This window comes from Crinia signifera, chromosome 8 (assembly GCF_055691185.1).
Source record: "Crinia signifera chromosome 8, ASM5569118v1, whole genome shotgun sequence".
Taxonomy (NCBI): Eukaryota; Metazoa; Chordata; class Amphibia; order Anura; family Myobatrachidae; genus Crinia; species Crinia signifera.
Genome location: NC_139224.1, coordinates 42526331 through 42551813, shown reverse-complemented (window position 1 = coordinate 42551813; position 25483 = coordinate 42526331). Strand labels below are relative to the sequence as shown.

The window sequence follows — 25483 nt, the reverse complement described above, 5'->3', positions numbered from 1 at the left end:
TGTTGACCTATGCAGACATGCAGTCCCTGAGGAAAATGACAGATTCGCCTGCATGCTCAGATGACATGGGGGTTCGTTAACGAGGCAGTGAGTACATACTGAACGATTTGCCTGATAATATCGCTAACAATATTGTTATCATGCATATCGTTAATGAAAATCTAAAGATGTGTACCTAAAATAAAACAATCTAACAATAAGCCTCTATTAAATAAATACAGAGGCCTCTATGGGCGGTATTCAATGTGAATACCGGCGACGTGCAGCGAATCCTGTTTAGGATTCGCTGCACATTCGCCACTGCTCGCTGCGTTCCGGAGCCTCGCCGGCTCCGGTATTCAACGAGTCAGGGGCTCGCTGCCCCTGACCGGCGAATTTGAGCTCCTGCGGCGGACGCGGCAGGGAGCCTGAGGACGGCGGCAGCCAGGGAGATGGAAGTCTCCCTGCCTGCCCCAGAACGTTTGTGGGGGGGAGGTGGGCTCCCCGGGTGCCAGGCAGCACAGGATGCCCCCCGGGGGTGCCAGCAGGGGACCGGGTATATTCACTACACCCGATCATGCATATGTAATGATCGGGTGAAGTGAATATATGAATATGAATTTTTTTTTTTATTAAATATATATTCATGTGCTTACAGCACATGAATAAAAATAGCATGCCCCTCCTCAGAATAAAATTCCAGATTTTTTGACACCAATTGTAAAAAACAAAACACTTTATTTTAAAAGTTCACCTTCCACTTCACCATAAAAAGATAGCGATTGCTACTCGGTGAATCATGGCGAAAAAAACCTTGAAATGTATTCGCCATCTGGTCATTGAATAGGGTGATTCACCGTTTTAGTCAGAAATTCGCCTTACAGCACAAAATCGCCATAAAAACCTGGCGAATCAGCCTCATTGAATACCGCCCTATATATAATCACTAACTACAGTAGTTCTTATGTCTGTGTGAGGATCTGTGTCCGGAATGGATGAATGAGTATGTAATGTGTAGCAGTAGCGTGCATTATATAGAGCACACTGTATAGGAGATTATGACAGGCTCTCCCTGCCGCCCTCTAGCGGCCAGATGCTGGCACAGGCCCCGGAGCATGCTGGGAGTGTTGAGTCATGGGGGCTGACAGCAGCTCCCGGCTGAGGGAGACGGTGTGAGGAGGAAGACAAGGGTACACCGGCTGACCTCCTCCACCGTGACAGCCCCCGCCCGTCTCAGACATGGTCCCGGGGAAGCTGATACCGGCACGGAGGAGCAGACACAGGCTGGGATCCCATCACCCCGGGAGAGGTGAGCAGTGAGCAGCAGAGTGCTGGGGCGGCTGTCCTCCATCCTCCCCATAATATCCCTATAATATACAGACTCAGCACCAGGAGGCAGGAGGATTTCCTGGGACAAGTGCATGCAATCAGTGCTCATCTCCCTGCCATCCTCTCCCCAAATACATGCCCATAGTATGCATGTCATGCCTTCCCTGATCAGGGCATCATGTCTGCATACACAGCCCGGGGCTACATTATTATATTTTACATTATATGTTACACTGTATGTGCATCGTGTAGGAGCAGATAGGAATCTTATATATGTTGTGTCATATTATAACTGCTCACCAACCTTATATTTAAATCCTACATGTACAAATCATGCTCATCACCATTATAGCCAAACATGCATGTACAGTATAATTTTCTGCTGGTGCACACACATGTACATACCTAGTACATGTACCTGCCACATGTTCCTTACATGATGTGCACACAATCTACACATACATAACACAACCAGATGTTATACACTGTATTCTCCCTGCCATAGACATGCATGTACAGTATAATTCCATGTTGCACACACATGTACATACTTTGTGTATGCACCGCACCGTAACTGCCACATGTTCCTTACATGATGTGCACACAATCTACACATACAAAACATAACCAGATGTCATTCACTGTATTCTCCCTTCCATAGACATGCATGTACAGTGCATGTACAGTATAATTCCATGGTGTACACACATGTACATACCCAGTGTATGCACCGCAACATAACTTTCAAATGTTCCTTACATGATGTGCACACAATCCACACATACATAACATAACCAGATGTCATACACTGTATTCTCCCAGCCACAGACATACATGTACAGTATATTGTACATGTAATTAGACCTGGGGTTAGCAAATCAATGTAATGCCTGGCACTGATTTAAAATGATTAAAGTGACTGAGTCTCCCCTTTCTGTATATATTTTCTGTCTCTCTCTCTCTCTCGCTCTCTGTCCCTCCCTCCTCTGTTCCGTGCTCTCATATTTTGCCAGCATGTGTGGTATTAGGATTTTCACCTGTATAATGTTTCTGAGCTAACACTATAGAATTGCAGAATGCATTTCTTGTATGTCTGATTTTTGCCTTGTGTGCCCACTTGTGCTGTCTAACAGTTGTCACTGCTACAGGGGAATGTGTGCACAAATTGGGGTGTCATCCTCACTGATTTAACCTACTAGTTGTCAGTTGTTTAGCTGTAAGTGCACATATTGGGTGTGGAGCATTTTGTTGGGTGTCTGGCTTTTTTTATTTCTATGCACAATTTAAGCCTACATTGCAGAGTTATATGTGTGTTTTGTAAACATGATAATAGCAATATTGCAGTGGTTTGTCCACTGTATCAAGTAAGCTTCCTGTTTTGTGTGTATATGTGCACATTTTTATGATCAGCTGTAGTATTGTAGGGTATAGTGCCTGTCTACCAAATTGCCCATTGTAACGACATCTAGTTAACACTACTGGAGTATGGAAAGTCTGAGGTTCCCACAATTTAAAGGTCCTTGAGTTAATGTGTAGTGCACAGGTTCTCAAAGTCGGTCCTCAGGACCCCACACAGTGCATGTTTTGCAGGTCTCCTCACAGAATCAAGGGAACTAATTAGCTTCACCTGTGGATATTTTAAAATGTGTCAGTCAGTAATAAACGCACCTGTCAGGTGACCTGGAAAATGTGAACTGAGGACCGAGTTTGAGAACCACTGGTGTAGAGCTCTATCTCTAACATTCATAAGTGGGAGTTTTTTTTCTGGTTCATTGGGCCTTATTCTAGTTCACTCTTTCTGACAAACTCCTTCTTAGATGGACAAAACCATGTGCACTGCAGGTGGGGCAGATGTTACTTTTGCAGAGAGAATTAGATTTGGGTGGGGTTTTACTTCAAAGTGAGATCTATATTGCAGTGTAAAAATAAGGCAGTCAGTATTTTCCCTGCACAGAAACAAAATAACTCACCCAAATCTGCCCCCCTGCAGTGCCCATGGTTTTGTCCATCTAATGGGCCCTACACACATGCCGATGTGTGCAGGGCTACCTAGCTGCGCTATGTCGGGCTGTGCTGCGCCGCTATCGCCTAGCACACAGAGCTGACAGCCCACACACAGAGCGAGCTGTCAGCTCTGTGTGCTAAGCGAGCGGACAGCACCAGTGTTCTCCGGTGGGAGAACACTGCCGATGCCGAGATTGATGGACACTGTCCGTCAATCTCGGCCACCGATAAAGACGCGCGGGGACGCGCGCCGATGCAGATACAGCCCCCACACATACACCGATGTGAGGGCATTTGCTAAGCGACTTTGCAAAACTAAGCAAAATCGCTTAGAAAATGCCTTAATATCGGCATGTGTGTAGGCCGTATAAGAAGGATTTTGTCAGAAAGAGTGAACTGAGTAAGGGGCCAGTATATTTGTGTGGTGTTGTTCTGGCCCCAGTTAATCGGTCAGGAGAAGCTCCTTTGAAAGATCGGAGCTAAATGACTGGAAGATAAGCCAATCAGCATTCAGAGTGAATAATTTCTGACTGATCCACCTGGAACTCTTTTCTGCATCTTTGGGAGCTATGTGGATTGGGCAACCTCCGCTGCTTCAGAACCTCCAATGAAATCAAACTGTCATAAATTCATTAGTGTTGCAATCCAATAACATAGAGAGATGATTACAGCTGCTGCTTCTTTTAAGGGTTTTTTGAGCATCAAAATGATTCTTCATCATGGGCCGACAGTATTACACAGTCGTCAGTCAAGCAGAAAAATTTGTGTCTTATTTCTACTTTGCAAAAACATTATTTTAGTGAATTGACAAAAAAAAAAAAAATCTGATTTGTAAGGGTCATAGACAGTTCTTTCCTGACTCATTCCCCAGTTCCAGAACGCAGACAATATTTTGTCTTTATAATATGGAGCACTTATCTCCTGTCTTTGCAGAAAACCACTGGGTGAGATCTGGGGGCACCCTGTTCTTTTTGGATGTACTAAAAGCTCTCTCTTTTGCTGCTTTCACATTGCCTAAACGTTTGAGACCCAGTATTTTGAAATGGTATTTAAAGCGGTATATTACCGTTTTGAACCCCTTTCACACTGCACATAAATACCGGGTCTCAAGCAGGTTTGCAGTGTGAAAGCAGAACAGACAGTAGCTATAAGACAGCATAGTGCATATGTAATGAGCCACTCATTACATATGCACTGCGCTCTCGTAGCTACTGCCTGAGTCCCATATACCGGTTCAGAGCAGTTCACATTGCATAAAAAACGTATCTAAACTGTGTAGGACTCTGCTTTTTACCCGTTTGCAAATACTGGTTATTTGTAACCGGTAAATGCAGACTGGTGCTTTCACACTGCAGCTCTTACCATTTTAAAAGGCTAAAAAAAAATCGGCAATATACCGGTTAAGAGCTGCAGTGTGAAAAGGGTATTTGAGGGATGGTTATCCATATCACAGAAATCATATGGCAGAATGGATATTCTGGGCAAGCAAACAATGTAGCTATTTACCCACTAGTTACCATCTATTACCCATACAATTTAAACTATTAAAATAAGCTATGTCACCTGTAACATCATTTTTAATCATTTACGTAAAGTTGTTTGAAGGGAACAAGGGTACTCCCATGGATCAGTGGTACTTCATTAGAAAATGTATTGATTGATAAATCACATTAGACTATTATTATACATGAAGATTTGCCAATGGGGTCACTGGCCCATCTGAATATATTGTGCCTCAGATTGCTGTGCTGCTGTAGTGTCCACTCCTGTACTAGAGGGTAATTGGGGCGATTATCTGCCATGTTGGAAATAATCCGTTTTGGTTATACAAACTCACAAGGTGCAGTGGTTAAACGTGTGTGACAAGCTGTGTTGAGCATGAGCGCTGATCAACCGGAGCAGTATGCAACTTGGCCAAGGGTAGTAGTGACCACATTGCTCCAATCCGGACTTGTGCCGAGTAGACTGAATGGTTTCTAGGTCCTGGACGTACAATAACCTGTTGCTTTTGGTGACATATCAGCATTCAACCACTTTTTAAGCATTTAAGATCAGCTGTATTCAGACCAGTTATTAATGGCAATCCTTGAAAAACCCTCTTACTTAGTTATTTACTGATGCAAACTGCTTTATCTGTATGAATTAACAGCAGCACCACTTAGCTGGAATATTATAACCTTTTAATTATACAACCCCAGACGCCGTCTTCCCTTAATAAAGATGGCGTCTGTACTACTTCCGGCGTGAATCTTTAGTTAAAACATTGTAAAGACCGTTATGGCCACTGTGGAGCACAATAAGGAACACTATGCGCTCCACAGCCAGGAAATATTCCGCCCCCTGGCGCGCCTTAAAGCCGCCGCGTCATGCACAGTGCCAGCGATGACGCTGAAGATTACAACAGCCAATCCGGAAGTGCCGTGCGTTCCATATACAGGAAACGCGGCACTTTCCGGAAATTCTGTGCTTTCCACAGGACGCCTGTACCTACATCCGGTTTGTGTAATAAAAAGGTTTTTTATGCATTTATAACACTCGTTTTAGCATTTATTTGTTATATTTACAGTCAGTTTCTCCTGCTCATTCTCCTCATATAAATACCAACATATTTTGAATGTTTAGCTAATTGATTTCCTACACATGTGCCAATGGAACTGTGATAAGCCAGTGGGTATATAAACCCCTCAGTGACAACACCATGTACACCTTGATAAAGCCAATTCTTGGCGAAACGCGTTGGTGAATTAAGAGGGTGCTCCCATCCAGTTTTGGACCTTGCCACCTACCACTGTTTTGATCCAGACCAGTCTCCTCGTCTATAATCCAAAAACATCACGGATACCTATTGGGAAACCTAACAAAGGGCCCATCCAGGATCGAACCCGAACGGAGGATATCTATTCTAAGTAGGAGAACAACACTCCACACTAACTCCTACAGCGGGTGACTCTGGACATTTGGTTACCACATGACCCAGCCATTTACAAGGAGACAATATAGGAACGGACTTACCTATCAGTGGCTACATTAATACGGTACCCTATCTACTGGACAATTCTTAACACCCCTCTATTGATTTTACTTGGTGAATTTTTTATCCACATTTATATGTCATACCCCATGTTCTTCTTTTTTTAATTAAAATATATTACCTTTTCATTCCATTGGCACACATTTGTTTATTACTACCTATTCTTTAGCGCAGTGTACCCCCTTGTGTTTCTTTTGTATCCAAAAGGAGGTTGACTACCCCCTACCCACACTGCAGCTTGGCGAAGCACCCCATTTCCATTGCGCCCCCTACACGAGGCGGTAACTAGTTACCCCCTCTCCCCCCAGCCATTAATGGCAATGAGATCACGTCACAGAATGCTAGTCAATTTAATCAAGTAAGTAAACCAAAATCACATAGGGGGTATGAATACCTTCACAGCCGACCGATGGTTGGACTGTGCACATGTGCATGTGCTGGGTGCATGCACTCACTGCGAATAGTGGGTGCACGGACCCAGGATAGCGAGAGGGGTGTGGGGTGGCGCGCAGCCCCATTACCATATGCGTTCTCATGGTAATGAGGCCGTGACAGACAGGTGGGGGGCGAGCAGCTGACATCACCGGATCTCAGCTGCCCGTCCATTTCCTCCCGAGGGTGCACGCATATGTAAGGTTGCCTCAGAGCAACCTTACATATGCATGCTCGTTCCACATCATTCGATGGTCGCCAACCATCGAATGATGTGGGTGTTCCCCCGCAGCATGCGAATGGATGTTTATGTTAAACATCTATTTGCAACGCCTGTGCATGGGTAAACACGCTGCGAGGGGGGGGGGGGGCAGCATTCACCAGTCAGGGTTTGGTGGACACAACCAGAATAACCCCCATAGTGTATGTCAATTTAAATTTATAATCATCTGACCTCTTGTGCTATCTGTGTTTCACTCATTTTAAAGAAGTAATAGCCTACAACGAAAACAGACCACTACTAATAGAGAACGTCTTGTCCACAACACTCAAATAAAAATTCATGTCATTCCATTCATCCACCCACATTGAGATAAAGGGATGGGATGCATACATCAGTTGCAAATAAAAGTAACAGTAAGGGTATTACATGTTATAAGTATAAATATGCCAAATTTAAATCACGACAGGATGCTCCCAGCATGCGGACCTCCGTGGGTTCCTTATTGGATTGAGTGACAATGGACAGGTGTCTGGTGTAGATCTTAGGTGATCTGCTGTGTTCTAAGTTACTGGGGTGAGTGTGTTCGGGTAATTAGGTGACTTGTTCGGTGAAATTTCATCCAGGCAAAGTGAACATCTACAGCCTAGGGATAGCTAGATCAGGTAACGTATCACAATGGTGTGGATTGTAGTTACACAGTCAAACAAAACGGAACATTGGGATGTAAATATTAATAAGCTTGTTAAGGTGAAGTGCAGGAGCTGTACAGTATATTCTATCACCATAGTCTGTGATTGACAGCAGCAATTCTGCCACTACCTTACTGGCCATAAGAGTAACTAATAGCAAATACTAGGGCAGATTTATTACGCTCGGTGAAGTGATAAAGTGTCTCACCGGCCAATCAGCTCCTGACTGTGAAGTTACAGGCTTGGTTTGAAAAATGACAGGTAGGAGCTGATTGGCCGATGATAAAAACCAGACACTTTATCAATTCACCGAGCTTAATAAATCTACGACACTGTTCCTTATAATTGTGCAGCCTATGTGGAGGTGCTGAGAAAAGGTTCTTTAACATTCTGTGGGCTCATGGGTAAGAGTTATAGAGGAAAAAGTGATGTCTGGTGTAAGAACCTGTTCTGCTTCTTTTCAGGACATGCACATGAGGCTTTTTTTTATCACTAGAACATGTTGTCCATTTAGTGTTCTCTATTAATGATGAGATTCAACTTTATTGTCATTACCCCAATACATCAGGGCAACAAACTTGAGTTTTACATCCATCCGAATCACAGTATTCAACAATAAAAGTTACAATATCCAATCCACCTCAACCCAAAGTTGAGTTCTTCTGTGCCACCTCTGTTATGTGTGTTCTAGGGTTCAATAATGCCTATTCTAAGTGTTTAATTAGGCAGTGTGCCTGAGGCACGGTGTATATGAACCTGCACTGCTATTGATGATGTGTATATGAACCTGCACTGCTAGTGATGCGTATATGAACCTGCACTGCTAGTGATGTGTATATGAACCTGCACTGCTAGTGATGTGTATATGAACCTGCACTGCTAGTGATGTGTATATGAACCTGCACTGCTATTGATGTGTATATGAACCTGCACTGCTAGTGATGTGTATATGAACCTGCACTGCTAGTGATGTGTATATGAACCTGCACTGCTAGTGATGTGTATATGAACCTGCACTGCTAGTGATGTGTATATGAACCTGCACTGCTATTGATGTGTATATGAACCTGCACTGCTATTGATGTGTATATGAACCTGCACTGCTATTGATGTGTATATGAACCTGCACTGCTATTGATGTGTATATGAACCTGCACTGCTATTGATGTGTATATGAACCTGCACTGCTATTGATGTGTATATGAACCTGCACTGCTAGTGATGCGTATATGAACCTGCACTGCTAGTGATGCGTATATGAACCTGCACTGCTAGTGATGTGTATATGAACCTGCACTGCTATTGATGTGTATATGAACCTGCACTGCTAGTGATGTGTATATGAACCTGCACTGCTAGTGATGTGTATATGAACCTGCACTGCTAGTGATGTGTATATGAACCTGCACTGCTAGTGATGTGTATATGAACCTGCACTGCTATTGATGTGTATATGAACCTGCACTGCTATTGATGTGTATATGAACCTGCACTGCTATTGATGTGTATATGAACCTGCACTGCTATTGATGTGTATATGAACCTGCACTGCTATTGATGTGTATATGAACCTGCACTGCTATTGATGTGTATATGAACCTGCACTGCTAGTGATGTGTATATGAACCTGCACTGCTAGTGATGCGTATATGAACCTGCACTGCTAGTGATGTGTATATGAACCTACACTGCTATTGATGTGTATATGAACCTGCACTGCTATTGATGTGTATATGAACCTGCACTGCTATTGATGTGTATATGAACCTGCACTGCTAGTGATGTGTATATGAACCTGCACTGCTAGTGATGTGTATATGAACCTGCACTGCTAGTGATGTGTATATGAACCTGCACTGCTAGTGATGTGTATATGAACCTGCACTGCTAGTGATGTGTATATGAACCTGCACTGCTAGTGATGTGTATATGAACCTGCGCTGCTAGCGATGTGTATATGAACCTGCACTGCTAGTGATGTGTATATGAACCTGCACTGCTAGTGATGTGTATATGAACCTGCACTGCTAGTGATGTGTATATGAACCTGCACTGCTAGCGATGTGTATATGAACCTGCACTGCTAGCGATGTGTATATGAACCTGCACTGCTAGTGATGTGTACAGTATATGAACCTGCACTGCTAGTGATGTGTATATGAACCTGCACTGCTAGTGATGTGTATATGAACCTGCACTGCTAGTGATGTGTATATGAACCTGCACTGCTAGTGATGTGTATATGAACCTGCGCTGCTAGCGATGTGTATATGAACCTGCACTGCTAGTGATGTGTATATGAACCTGCACTGCTAGTGATGTGTATATGAACCTGCACTGCTATTGATGTGTATATGAACCTGCGCTGCTAGTGATGTGTATATGAACCTGCGCTGCTAGTGATGTGTATATGAACCTGCGCTGCTAGTGATGTGTATATGAACCTGCGCTGCTATTGATGTGTATATGAACCTGCACTGCTAGTGATGTGTATATGAACCTGCACTGCTAGTGATGTGTATATGAACCTGCGCTGCTAGCGATGTGTATATGAACCTGCACTGCTAGTGATGTGTATATGAACCTGCACTGCTATTGATGTGTATATGAACCTGCACTGCTAGTGATGTGTATATGAACCTGCACTGCTAGCGATGTGTATATGAACCTGCACTGCTAGCGATGTGTATATGAACCTGCACTGCTAGTGAGGAATCAGTTGTGTATTAGAGCTGGCAGCTTTTGTTTGTTTTAGATGTTGGTCCAGAGTGTATGAAATGGGAATAAAAGTCCTGCTTTGTTTCTTTGTTTTTTACTTTCCATTTTGTGTTTGAGATATATATACACTTAAAAAGTCTTATTGTCAGTTCTGTGGCAATTAAATACCTTCTCACTGTCCAATGTCTTAGGGGAACGCCCAGTGTTTTATGGGTGTCCCCATGAAAACGCTGGCCGTTCCCCTGGGAAAGGAGGCAGGTCAATGCCTGCCCCTTTTTATGGCCATTTATAAACATAGGGCATACGCGTAGCAGAGAAATCTGGGTATGGGTAAAAACCGGACCCAGACCACACCCCAGAATGCCGGACCGGACATCAAACTCTGCATTCCTGATCTTGTAGTGTCCTGTCCAGGGGTGTCCAGTCCGGCAGGGGCTGCCTGTGACAGCTGTCACCAGGGAGAGGAGGAGGGAAAGAATAAAGCCTCTCTGTATGGTCTGGGCATGTAGCAAAATCCAGAACGGTCCGGACCACAAGGGGAGGCTGTAATCTCCCCTTCCCCATTCCCCTAGTGAAAGCTATAACAGGCATCCACCTGGACAAGACAACCCCGGATGGGACACCCTCCGGACCAGACACTGCAAGCTCCGGAATGCGGGTCTGGTTTTTACTTCGGGGAAGTAACCTTGCATGCTGGGGAAGAAACTCTCAGGGACATCAGTTAAAGCTACCACTTTTGCAAGTACAAGTACATAGCGGGGATAATTTCATACATAATGAAAATATATGTTGTGATAATGATTATTCATACACAGGCCCTTGGTGGCCTAGTTAACACAACCCTGATTGGCCCCCATAAACTATCATTTCTTTTCACAGTATATTGGAGAGATTAGAAATGACTCTTTTTGTGCATTTAACACAAAGCCCTTTCTGGAACAGCCATTCCTGTAATGCCTCTCACACCAAAGATGTCTGCAGTAAATCCCAGCTGTTACATTTACTGGCTGCGAGCCTGCACATGGGTGGCTATTAAGATATGCATATGCTGAATACTGTAAAGTCACAATAACCATGAGGGAAGGATCATGGAGTTTACTGGGGGAGTATAGAAAGTCCCGCTCTATCGATACTCTCTCCAAAGTCTCAGGTCTGCTAGATTAGCTATCAGGTCCAAGTCCGGTGCTTAATAAATCGGTTCTGACCACTGTCCCCATTGAGAATAATAGGGAATGCAGTTTTCAGTGTTATGGGGCCGACACACGGGGTGATTTCAGGGAATTTTCTAAGTGACAATTTGACTAGATCGCTTTGAAAATGCCCCTACTTCGCCCGGCAATTAAGATCCAGCATGCTGGATAATCCAGTTAAGCCGGGTACACACACAAAGGTTTATCTGTCCAATCGGTTTGTAGGAACAAAAATCTGGAAATTAATGGGAGAAAAATGGCAATCGATCAATCGCTCCCAAACAATGGAAAACAGATAAAATTGATTGTTAGGTTTAAATTGATAAATTAAACGACGTTAACCAATTTATCTGAATTACTATTGTTTGTTTTCCAGCATTTGGGAGCAAATGCTGAGTCTTATATGATCCCTTACATTGCCAGATATTTGTTTCCACCAGATAGATTGGCCAGAAATCTTTAGGCGTGTACCCAGCATTAGATCATTGGTTGGGGCCAGTGTTCTCACCGGGGGGGGAATCACTGGCTCTGACAGATAGCTCAGAATACATTGCTGGCACATCGCTGTGCAGCACTGTGTGCTGAGCGATCGAGCATCGCTCAGCAAAATCTCCCCGTGTGTAGGCCCCATTAGACAACAGAAACCTGATTTGTTGCTATAGGTTATACAGTAGATATTAAAGTAAGAAATATTTCTCGTCTCCTTCTCCCTTTCTTCATGTCACACACATTTTTTAAATATCTTTTTAACTTTATGCCATTTTAGTGCTGACTGAGAGGTGACAAGACACCCTCATCTCATCTCCCCTTGTGATATCAGACTAGACAGTTGGTATATTTGCATCTCCATTCAAAGCTGCCTTTTTAATACACTGCCGTGTGCTGTGTACGATGCTGCATTCGAATACAAAATGTCGCTGTAACGGTGTTGTGTGCATGGTGACACAGGTCTAGAGATATCTGATCCCATGCATGTAGTAGCAAAGACCTACTGTTTGTGGTGTCTGTGTAACACTGGATTGCTGGATGCTTAGGCACCTCTGAGACTGCAATCAATATTCAGTACAGCATATCGTACCTATGTAACAAGGGTGTACTGCAGCACGGTTTGGTGATATCTGTTGCAATTCATCCTTCGCAAGAAAGACCTCTTCTGATCACAGCATCGATGGCTTTTTATTGGGACTGCAAAAACAAATGCCATATTAAGGTGGAAGCCATGGTGGCTTCTATGCACCGGCTTGTCCTGAGAGCAGGTTCATTAGGCAAGCTGGTTCCGTTCCTGGGAAGCGTTAGCTCTCGCATTGCTTCTAACCCTTTGCTGGGCAGGGGTGGAGCCTGTGTCCCAGCATTAACCACAAAAATAGCTCTGAAAACAACATTTCAAGGAACATTAATTTTCGGGACACTTTGTTTGAGCTGTGACAGTTTTTAGCCCACAGACACTCCACCCAACCCTCAGTCCCTATCTGCTCCTGGGTCATTCCATGAAAATATCCTTTTTCATGTAACGTTTGTTACCAGTTTTCATGACAAGCTTTGCATCAAAATTAAAGCAGAACATGTACAGTACCACACAAACAACATTTACTTTGTACAAAATACTCAAACCACCTGCTCTAAAAATATATATATATCACATGATCTGTTTAGGCACAAATGTAACGTTTGTTACTATGGAATGACTGTCCTACCTCCAATCTCTGTCTTCACGGCTTCCTCTCTTCATATCCAGCAAGTTTGAAACAGACCATTGCAGAATTTAAAAAGAAAAAAAGTATATATTGCGCTGATAAGCTGCTCGATGAAAAGATAATTAATTTCATATAGAAATCAAGAGCTTGTAATATTGGGATGTATATGGGTAAGAATATCTATACTGTGTAAATAATATCAATGATTTTGTGCATGCCGTATAGTGGATTTTAAAAAATGATAAAAACCAATTAAAATAAATAAATGAAGCCAGGCTTATATGCCCTTGATTTTGTTTACAGCTCCTTTATGGAGCAGTTGTAAAAAAGAGAGGATAATATAGGAGCCAGCAGTGCTGTGGAGGTTCCGGCGGGTTGCCATAATGGTGATCTTTTAGCACACAAAGGAGTTATTTGTTCCGTCGAGTGGCATTTAGTGGTCCGTGGCAGTACTTCACCTCATAGATGTGAGGGGTAGTTCGTCTTTTATATAGATACTGTAAATGCCTTAGTATTTTGATTTGCAAGAAGTATTTAAAATGCTGTAACTTTTTGGGGAGTAAGTAAAAAAATTCCCAGTTGTCGGTATTCGAACAATCAGGAGACAGCGGGATCCTGACAAACAGAGGGGGTTATTCTGGTTGACATGCATCGCTGCTTTGTGTCATTTTTCGCCTGCCCCCAGTTTGCATTTGCCGCCACCCCCCATTTGCAGTGTGAATCCGCTGATGTCAGCTGCCCGCCCTCCATACCCTCGTCACAGGGTGATTTCTATGGGAACGTTCATGACACGCTGGGCGTTCCCATGGGTGAATTCTCCGTCCCACCATTCCAAGTACCCTGCCAATAGTCTTGGGTGCGTGCACCCGGTGAACAGTCTGTTGTCCATGGCCTCACACACCCGGGGCATTAACATGCGCAGAAATGCACATGCGCACAACCAAAACATGGAATAAACCAGAATAACCCGCAGAATCCCAACACATCGCGGTACGTATTTTTACCATAACCCACCCCTCCCGCAGGGTAACTGTAACCCTCCCACTAGTGCTTATCCCTAACCCAACTACTTACCTCTGGGATGTGCCGGTTTTCTGGCCGCTGACCGCATCCCTTTTTGGTTTGAATTTTTTTGAGATAGACGTTGCTAGTTTCCTGGTGTATGTATGTGTGTACTTACTGTATGTTCTTACTGGCTATTAGTGTTCATTCTAGCACCCGCCATCTTTGAAAACCCATGCAGTTCCTCTTCTCTGCCTGGGGTGTCGCTGTCTGCTGTGGAGTTTCTAGCACAGGTCTGGTTTATATAATACAGACCACACTGTGCTAGAAGCACTATAGCAGACAGCGTCACCTCAGACAGGGAAGAGAAACTGCATGGGTTTTCAAAGATGGCGGGTGCTAGAATAAACACTAGCTATGATTGTCACATTATCAGCTATTTCTAAACGACCTTATTAGATTTGTACTTATACCAATTGTATTGATTTGGTGACTGAACAGATGTTATTCTAGCATCTAACTTCCAGTCTTTTGGTGGTAAAGGGATTATAGCTATAAAGCAGTTTATATGGAAATGTTCTATACTTCACATCACATGCTGCTAATTTATTTTCAATTAGCACAATGCTAGAACAGTTAGCTTACCACTTAAAAATAGTTGTACCGCAAAGGTGCGACTTTCGTAGGGTAATATTGTGAAAAAATGGAATCTGCACTTATCTCCGCATCTTGTTCCTTGTCATGTATAACGTATTGAGTAATTAGCTATTATTACACACTTCCATTTTCCTCATGATAATTACTGGAATGATTACAATTATAATACATAATCAAATATAAACTCAAGTTCTGCCTGGATATATTAGACTTTGAGAAATCGGAATATTCTTCCCAAATCAGGTCTAGACTCCAAACCAATGCTTCTTGTTCTTATAGCCTTGCGCGGTACTACAGGATATAAAATCAGCTTCTTGATCTGAAATGTGATTGTGCAAGTTTAGAGCCTAGATGTGTTTCAGTAGAGTAGAAAATAGAATTTATAAAACAGATTTTTTTCCTCCCAACATCTGACCCTAGTTCACACAAACTTCATGCTAGCTGATCATGTTAGGGAGAAGAAAATAAGCCTGTCGCTCAAATTAAGGGGCTTAATGGCCTGTTAAACTAATACTAACTCCTGTTTTTAAGGCTGCTATCTGCTTCGCGAGTGATCAGAAAACATATAGGCTATATACAGTATCCGAGCATGGCAGACTTGCACTGGATGCTGTTTTTTCATGATCAGTATGGAATGTTCTGCTGACTTGAATTACTACGGTGCATATTTCCACTGCATGGATTCATTGACTTTTTTTCTACATAAAGTTTGTTTGCACTTTAACTCTTTGGCGTGTCAGTCTCTAATTACTACATTGGATTACCATTTAAATGGACTTGAGCACTCCCTTTGCTGAAATAAGACAAGTGTGCATTCTGTTCTTTCTTCTCTCTCTCTCTCTCTCTCGTGTTCATTCTAGCACCTGCCATTTTTGAAAACCCATGCAGTTCCTCTTCCCTGCCTGGGGTGTCGCTGTCTGCTGTGGTGTTTCTAGCACAGGTCTGGTTTGCATATTAATGCTGATATACAGACCCCACTGTGCTAGAAGTACTACAGCAGACAGCGACACCCCAGGCAGGGAAGAGGAACTGCATGGGTTTTCAAAGATGGTGAGTGCTAGAACTCTCTCTCTCTCTCTCTCTCTATCTATCTATCTATCTATCTATCTATATATATATATATATATGTGTATTTATTTACAGTTTCTGATATAGTGCAGCATATTCCGTTGCGCTTTACAATTTACATTGGCAACATATGGACTTCAGAGGATGTAGATAATCCATCCTTAATACAGTAGGTTCTTTAATAATTAGTCCCTAATGGGATTGTGTACTGAAGATATAATTAATCATTGCTACATTTCTGATCATTTTCACAATGTCTGCGTAAAGCTTATCAACAATGAAGTAACTGTAAACCAACTGGAGACCAACACAGCCTAATCGGGCCTACAGACGTGGCGATATCAGGGCATTTTCCAATTCAGTAGATCTCTTAGAAAATGCCCCTACATCGCATATGACGATAGTGATGCGTGGCCCAATACATCGCTGGATAATTCTACTTAATCACCAGTCAGGTCCAGTGTTCTCTCCGGAGAATACCGCTGTGTGCTGAGCGATCTATCCTCACTCAGAACGCATACCCTCCAACATGACCCATTCCATTAGGTACAAAATGCTCTGTTCCTGGACTTCACTCTTAATATATGATAGATGGCGATGCCCGGCGCTTCCCCGGCAGCATAGTGACTTCAGAGGGGCCTGGCCCACCCCCTTTCTTGATGGCTGCGGCCGGGCCTGCCCCTTTAATGACGGTGGCGGCACAGGCACGCCCCTCTTGTGACGTCAACGGCCCGGGACCGCCCCCAGCTGTGAAGTCGGCGGGCCCAGTCCGCCCCCTGGTGCCCTGCCCGCTGTGAAACCTAGAGTGAACACTTTTGTGTATTAAATTGTGATTTTATTTTAATAAATATTCATTAAAAATGTATTATTAACTGAAATAAGCGTGCCCCACAAAAAACTAGAGTACTTTTCTTTCTGTGCACTTATTTATGTATATATATATAAAAGAAAGAAAACACTTCTAAATATTTGAAACTACCTATGAATATAATTCAAAAGGACCCATAAACACAAACTGTTTAGATATGTGCCATGAGGGTGAAATATGCCATCAGCAGGCTGCAGTTTCCTATATGTAATAAAGCTGAAATTACCGTCTTTCCTGCTGCTGTGACATTACTAGCTCTGCTTTTATGCTTTATATACACTTTAAACTTCTTTTAGATGCACTCGCAAAGCGGCTATTGTATGTAAATCAGTTGATGTTTACATACTGTGTCTGGGTCTCAGTGCACACGCCCAGTGAGTGAATTGCGATGGTCATTGGTCGCCACGAGGGATTAATCACAAAAGTGAGAGACAGGAAGACAGCGTTTGGGGTGGTAACGGAGAGTGGTCTGGCAAATGGCGTTTCCTGGGCATGCATAAATGACTCCCTAATGGGTCCCAGGAGTGTAGCTCAGTCTGCACATCTACAGAGGCACTTGTTATCTGCGACATAACCCAATTTGCTATCATGGTACCGATGTATCAGCAATTGTACCCTGTTGGTTGGAAATGATGCCACAGCAGTGGCTGTCTCTGCGCTCTGATTAGCTTCTATCCATATTAGCATAAAATTGCAATTGTAAACGGCAAGAGATAGCAACAGCAATCGCTAAAACAGCCGCACCTGAATTAGGCCTTTAGTGTGTTCCAGCAGAGGGAGCCTGCAGATCACTGTCTCCTGTGTTAGAGAAATGGCTTTGATATTTTGTATTTGGCATAGTGCTGATATGTTCTGCTAAGTCTTATTCACTGATATTCCAGTTGTACTGAACACTCCAGTCAGACTATATACATTTATTGTTGTGTTAAAGTGGGAATCTTTTTATTTAAAGTTCTCAACATTAATGCATAATTGGATAACACTAATACAGCCACGGTTGTCTGACTGATCCTGCACTTGTCTCTGAGGCGTCGCTCTCTGATGTGGTGCTTCTAGCACGGTGGGGTCTGTATTTCAGCACTGATATGCAGACCAGATCTGTGCTAGAATCACCACAGGAGTGGACAAGGAACTGCACAGGTTTTGACAGATGCAGGGTGCTAGAATGGACGCTGTTTTAAATTGTAATGATTCCTTGTGATGCAAGGAGATTCTCTTCCAATTTAAAATAAAGTCTACACTAGCAGCACCCCCTTTCCAAGTTCGCCCCAGACTATATAATCTATAGTCGTGTAATGGAGCACTTCCAAAATGTTGTGCCACAGGTTGGTCTCTTTTACCTGTTTCAATGGCCTTATTGCTGAGAGATCCATCCTCTCCTTCAATGTCCCATCTGTTCTCCCTACATTACTAAGGCCCTTATTCTAATTCACTAGCAAAGGCAAATTCCTTCTCAAATGGACAAAACCATGTGCACTGCAGGGGGGCAGATGTAACTTGTGCAGAGAGAATTAGATTTGGGTGAGTTATTTTGTTTCTGTGCAGGGAAAATACTGACTGCTTTAATTTTACACTGCAATATAGATCTCACTGTGAAGTAAAACCCCACCCAAATCTAATTCTCTCTGCACAAGTTACATCTGCCCCACCTGCAGTGCACATGTTTTTGTCCATTTGAGAAGGAATTTGCCTTTGTTAGTGAATTAGAATAAAGGCCCATACGGACAAGTAGTCAAATAGACAATGAATTTAGTTGTACAGGTCACTAGTTCAGATGTATAATTCTTTCCCACAGTTCCTACAGGCTAACAATAGGTCATCATTGAAAGTAATACCCCCTGTGAGGTCCATTTTCACTACCCAGTCATTGATGTTATGCCCTTAAGTGGGCATGATATCTACATTACCAAGGCATTATTATGGTAATGATATCTACATTACTAAGATTAAGATCCAAATCAGATGTAACAATAGGCCACCGTTTCTTACTAACACTTTAACTACCACCACTCACTACATTCAGTTTATTAATCCAAAGCATACGTTTACAATCAAGTCCTTTCTTCCTTGTGGTTAACACCTTTTCCCTAGAAATAGAGAGAGCATTGTCACCGGCTGTCACTGGTTTGTGTCTGGTTTGGTGAAGTGGCTCCTGATTGCCGGGACAGCCTTTGTTGTATTTATAAGCCTGAGCTTGTGCTGCTCCTACAAGTTCCTGCACAGATACGGGGATGAACTTCCTCCTGGCCTACTGGGAGGATTGGTATAAGGCACTCATAACCTCCATCTGAGGCTTGTCCATCTCTCTGCTCCTGTAGAACCTCAACGGTGCCCATTCTCTGCTCCGGCAGCACCGCAGCAGGGCTTCCAATTGTGCAGCAGAAATGCTCCTTGCAGCCTTACGTCATTTGGCAACTTATTTGGCAGTTGCATGATACAAGCTTTATGGTTTTGGAGGATTGCCACGGAGGATGATGACATTTCTGAGACTGAGAGTTGTGTATTGGATATGGTTAGATGAAGCCATAGCCATATTAGTAACTCAGTCATGAGACTGATCTGTAGGAGTGCCTGAGAAATGGGGAATGATGAGCCATAGATGCCTGCATTGATGTTGTCACTGATATTTATAGAGATGCATGAGACTGATCTGTAGGAGTGCTTGTGAAGTGGGTAATGATGAGCCATCGACGCCTGCTTTCATTGTATCATTGATATTTATATCTCATTATACAGTTTATTTAGAAGCTGGTGTTAGAACTGGTACATTTGTAATGACTCCTCCCAAATCCCTGATTGTTAAAACATATCAAATTCAGCCATTCAGTTATGCATTGATTGTTTTGGGTAATGTTAAATCACTAAGGTCATCTTGTTGAGACTAGGGGGAATGGCCTTGTCCATGTTAGGCCATGCCTCCCATTGATAACTCCCCAGGTCATGCTTGGGACTACCCTAAGCCTCTGCCATTCACCTTTACAAGCTTGATGTTCAGTCTGTCCCCCCAACCTGCTCATCATCCACAGGACTCTGGAGCTAGAAGATATGGGCTCTACCCCTACTGTAAATGGGTCTCTAGCTGAACAACCCGGGTTACCCATTTAAACTGAGCTTTACTCTAAACATTCTTGGAGCAAAAAACTTGCTTGCTAGAAGGGTTAGATTCCCAGATCACTGAACAAAGCCTGGTGGCATGTGCAATAACCCACAATTGACTGGAAAGGGGGGGTATTGTAAAAAGATAGGGTCAGCTGGTCCAGCCAATGGTCCAGTCCGCAGTCACTGCCACAGTGAAGAATAGAAGAATGGAGAAGTGTACTGTTGAAAGAGAGCACTCACTGTGGGGTCTATTTGTTTTCGAGCAGAAAATGGGATTATCACCACTTTCCTAAAGATTTTTCCAGCTGTAGTTATTTTTCATTCATTCAGTAATGCCATTGCCCTATATAAGGAATTCGATAAAGGAATTCTAAAGGAATTAAATGTATCAAGCCTTTTGTCCACTCCCTTGTATTATAAATTATTTTCTTGAGATGCACAGTATTGTGTAAGCTCGTGATTTTCTTGCATTTGTGCAGCAGGGAAGAACACCTGATTTTTGAGACTATGAACAACACAACTGTGACAATGGCTCTGGAAGGTTCACTCCTGGTGCACCTTCATGACCACCATTGACACTTGCAACAGGACAAGGTACTAATTGATCTAGTTTCAAATGAGATAGGGCCTCTGTGGCTGGGGATCTGCAATTTGGATCATAACCACATTCACTAACATGCTTGTGACACTCCCAAAACAGGTCCATTTTTTTTGCACTTTGGGCCACCTCCCAGTCACCATCCAGGAATCCCGTGGATTTCCACTGCAAGCTCTGTTACAAGTATGTCTGTGCACACTCAGGGGAACGTGGGCACCATAGGCTTTACCAAACTTTCTGCCCATGCTCAGTACCAAATTTATTACTCAACTGCACAAACTTCGGCATTGCACCCACCTCTGAGTCAGGTCCAGTATCACCATGTTTATCTTCGGTTTATCACCACAATTATCTTTTTTTCATCAGTATCCAGGATTATCTTCTGTTTGGCTTATGGAAGTCCATTTATTTATATATGCAAAGTCTATCTAATTTATTCATGTCGCACGCAATCAAAAAGTGAATGTCCAGATTTATAATCAATGAATAAATATTTATAAGTGTAACCAGATGAAACTGTATCATGGATAATAAATATAACAATACAGGTATTATACATAATAACGATTATTATTCCAGCATCCTTAAATACAATTAACCTCAGTGATATCTGTAAGGGGGCGTGGTTATGAGGCAGCAGCCATCTTGTGATACCAAGTCTTTGTGTCCGCCATTTTAGATACCGCCACATGGCACACAAAAGAACCTTAACAATCATGGCAATCAAACATAAACTGACTGTACTTTCATAACTTCTATCCACAACATTTATTCCAAATTACTTCTAACCTGCATCATGCAATACTCACAATCCTGAATAAAACTTGCACATTCATCAAACACACACTAACCCTGCAGCATACACAATTTGAATATCATTTAAGCTACAATGTACTTCTGTACAGAACACTTTCATGGCACCATACAATCTATGGCCTTGCTATATCATACTCACATCACATGCCGTTACACACACACAATCCGAGCATCAAACTAACAACACTTGTTACATCCGATTATCTGGATACTCTAGCCAGTCAATATACTTTAAAAGCCTTTCCGCAACCACACTTGGACACACAGTGGCTAGTTTAAATATCCAGACACATAGCAAACAAAAGGAAGCTATTTACACTCCTTGCATACAAAAGATCCAGGACCTAGGCCTTTGCTTTGCCACATGGCAGCAGCAGGCTTAGGCCTCACTTTGTCCACATGTAAACGTACACGGCTATATCTACCAATTTAAGCATATCCTTACTCACATTCATAACAGCTACACATACCCATATATATATATATCAGATTCCAATCATTACTTTATCTCTTACAGTCACGTTTCACATACCTTCCAATCATTTGACCTTCTCAGACCTTCAACACTCCATACCTGAACCATACTCTCATGAATAAGCTCTATCCCTTATCAATATTCCGAGCCATGCCTGATACACAGTATTAACATTTGATACTTATTCCTCAAACATGTCCTGGCGAATTCAGTCCCATCGCTCCTTTCGTCTGCTGCTACAAACACACACTGAACCATTTGATTCTCTCTTGCTTTCAAGAGAACTCTCGGGGGAGGGGAGAATCTATTCATTCACCTGGTATCACTCCCCTTTGTTTGCTGTATCCTGTATGGTTCCCTGGTGTTTGGGAATGTAAATGACTTCATTTCTAATGCTGGTTTTTCTGTGACTATTCTACTGTGAACTTATAATTTGTAATAACATGTGAGTGCAATATGATATGGAATTCTAATAACTGTCATCTGACAGCTAATGTAATTTCGCTCATTTAGAGACTAAGCATGGCATATATGGGATAAAAGATTATTTATCCCTGACTATATTAATGTTAGGGGCATGGTTATAATTATAATTATGGAAATTATATGCTAGGAAAAATTAGGCATTGACAGTCGTCCCTTTGACAGTATATAAAACTGTCACATTAAAATTAATAATGCATAATTTCCGCATTAATTTTCATAATTCATAAAATTTCAATATTTTTCATAAAAATATTTTTCATTGATAAAATTTTTTTTTTTTTAAAGGGTGGAACTTATGTGTATGTGTAGAAAGACGGGGATGTATCATTTTTGCGCAATGGCTTAATCCGAGATTAATAATAAATGGGGGAGTGCATTTACTTAACGCCGGCATGTCCAGACCATGACCTCACAATAGTTGTAGGGCCACAGCCCAGACACACACGACTGAATGATACATTTGGGGAATGTATGTGTAGTCTAGGTGGGTGTAGTGTTCCTGCATAGGTGTTGAGTTACCTACCGCAGGGTGTACAGGGTTGAACAACCTTCATATGTCCTACAAAGGATGCTGGGAAAACATGGATGAACAACATAACAAAAAAACAATTTAACAGAGTATTATAAAGATTTCCTGAAAGAGTGGAGAACAGTCATTTCTCCTAGTGCAGTTAGTGGACTAAAAACCCGGCTAGACCTCCCAGGATAAAAACCGTTCTAACGCACTTTTGGGTCATTCCTAGTGTCTCTTGACATTAAAACTAAGGGCCAAAAAAAAAGGCTCTAGTGGGTCTTCTGCTCATCACGACGTGGGGTCGTCTAGGGGTCATCATTCTCTTGGTCGGCTTGTGTATTTCGTCGGCTCTTGGGGCTTTCTAGCTGGGTTCCTGTCTAGTCATCTGTCGGTATCCAAGTCGTCATCTCGTGGACCATCATCTGCCTACGGCTGGGCTCATCTCTCCTTCTCCATTGCATCTGTAGGAAAAAGAAGTATCAATATTTTTTTCATTTTCACCTATTTTCCCTACCATCCTTGGCTTCTTGTATTCCATCCGATCCACTTGTAGACTTCCGATAGTTCTGTCGTCGACTTGTTTCCCTGCAGAGACATAAACAGAAAGAACTTCCCAAGCGTTAAAAAGGTATCCCGCCTCCCACATCTGTGAAGCTTCTACACTCTAGAGTGCTATAGTTTAACCCTCGCCTTACTGTCTTTTGACACTAGGTGGCGCTCTAATTTACAGTAGGAGCAAGTTTCATCTTTGCTCCTTTGGGCGTGGCTAGCCATGGCTAGCCATGGCTATTCTTGTGTTCTCAGCTGCAATACAATACGTATTGCAGCTGAGAACAATAGAATAGCCATGGCTGGCCATGGCTAGCCATGGCCAAAGGAGCAAAGATGAAACTTGCTCCTACTGTATTTAAGGGTATTTCTACCCTGTACTACCAAACTTCTTTCAATTTAACCTCTATACCACTCCATATATATTACAAATACAGTTTTCTGAGCCAGATAATCTGCGTTCTTCTTCGGAAAAATGTGACTAGAGGAAGTCTGAGATATTCAGAATATTCAATCTCTCATTTTCCTCTTCTCTGTCTAATCACTAGGGACTATCAGTTACTTGACATCTGGACCTAACACTATCAATATCTTGATTTTTAAATCTCATTTAAAAACACTAATATATATCTCTCATTGTCTAGGGGATGAAACTTTTTCAATGTTAGGTCCATACGCTCTCCATGCAATTAGGAGCAATAGGGGTTTCCAAATTCAATGCGTCACATTTGACCGGGTCCAATCACAGTTCTTTCCGGCTTAACTAAACAACAAACAGAAAAACAAATCTTTAGACACCTTACACGACACATGTCTGATTCTGCGAACCATCAAAACAAACAATGACAATCAAACAAACAAAAGAGAGTACGTATAGACTATCCATTTCTCCTTACTTGATTCCTAAGAACCTGGACTGACAATTACATCACATACAAGTCACCACTAGGTGGCTATTAACTTTTAACCACTTCCCTATATCTATGTGTTTACATACATATGTGTCATGGGAACTATATGTCATGTAATGAACAAGCATGTTTCAAAAACAAATTTCCCAATACGTCGTTACCCTGGTACCGAGGGCGGATCGTATGCAGTACTCCTTTGAATAGAACTTGTTCTCTACCTTTCCTTGTGTTCTATACCTGTATGTCTTACCATCTTCTAAACCTTCATGTGTTCACTGTAATATTGTGTTCTACTCTTAAATCTTTAATCTACTTGTTAAAAAGGGGAGAAAGAAAGTTTAGGAGTTTTGCTAGTTACCGTTCTTCTTTTGTGCGACATCTCTGCTTCTCTATACCTACAGCAGTTATTAACCTGGGGATGTAATTAATTTCAAATACAATTTGGCATTCTCAATTTATCTTGTTACCTTAATACTTATTACCTGAGTCAGTGTGAAACCAGTATACCTACTTCTCCAGCTGTGTCAATTTGGCATTGACCATACCTTCTCTTACCACTTGGGAAAAACAAACAGCATCCTCTCTGGCTGTTTGACTCCGCCTTACATTTGACTTCTCTCGTCTCGGAGATGACAGCGGTCTTGAATATTGCGTCAACACTTACTAATCCTTAACAAGGAGTTGACACAGGGTATAGGTTAGTCAGTTTCACAATTACATCAGACACTTTAGAATAATTGGTCCCATTATATACGAATGGGAGGGGTATTGCTATTCCGCATTAACAGTCTAATTGCATCTGTGCCATCACTTTTCCTATTGCCATTTTCCTATACCACAGTTTTAAACAAACACTATGCCTCTTCTTACCTCGCGTTGATGAGAGCAGACATATTTTTAATTCTTATTGTGTAATTCATCCGGTTCGAAGCTGCCAGTACCTGGAAATTCTACTATCTATATCTTGTGGTGAGTTACTGCATTACTCACCTGTATGTCTATCTGACATCTCCATCCCTACGTATCACGTTATCACTGCGTGACCCGTTATTACCCGTAATTACAGGAATAAACGTTCACCGCTAGTAGATACCGGTGGGTTATTACTTGTCTGAGAGCTCCCCAACCACTCACTTCTCCACATAATGACA

The 25483-nt window shown here is 42.4% G+C and overlaps 1 protein-coding gene across 12 annotated transcripts in view; it reads left to right on the top strand.

Moving 5' to 3' along the window:
• The first annotated feature begins 1090 nt into the window (after positions 1-1090).
• ERC2 (ELKS/RAB6-interacting/CAST family member 2) overlaps positions 1091-25483 on the top strand; it is an 875436-nt gene continuing 851043 nt past the window's right edge. For 4 of the 12 annotated variants that reach the window (XM_083156222.1, XM_083156227.1, XM_083156223.1 and 1 more), the window contains exon 1: positions 1091-1288. The gene's annotated coding sequence lies outside the window, so the exon portion shown is untranslated. The remainder of the gene's footprint in view (positions 1289-25483) is intronic. The other 8 variants (XM_083156226.1, XM_083156224.1, XM_083156225.1 and 5 more) reach the window with 3 other exon arrangements.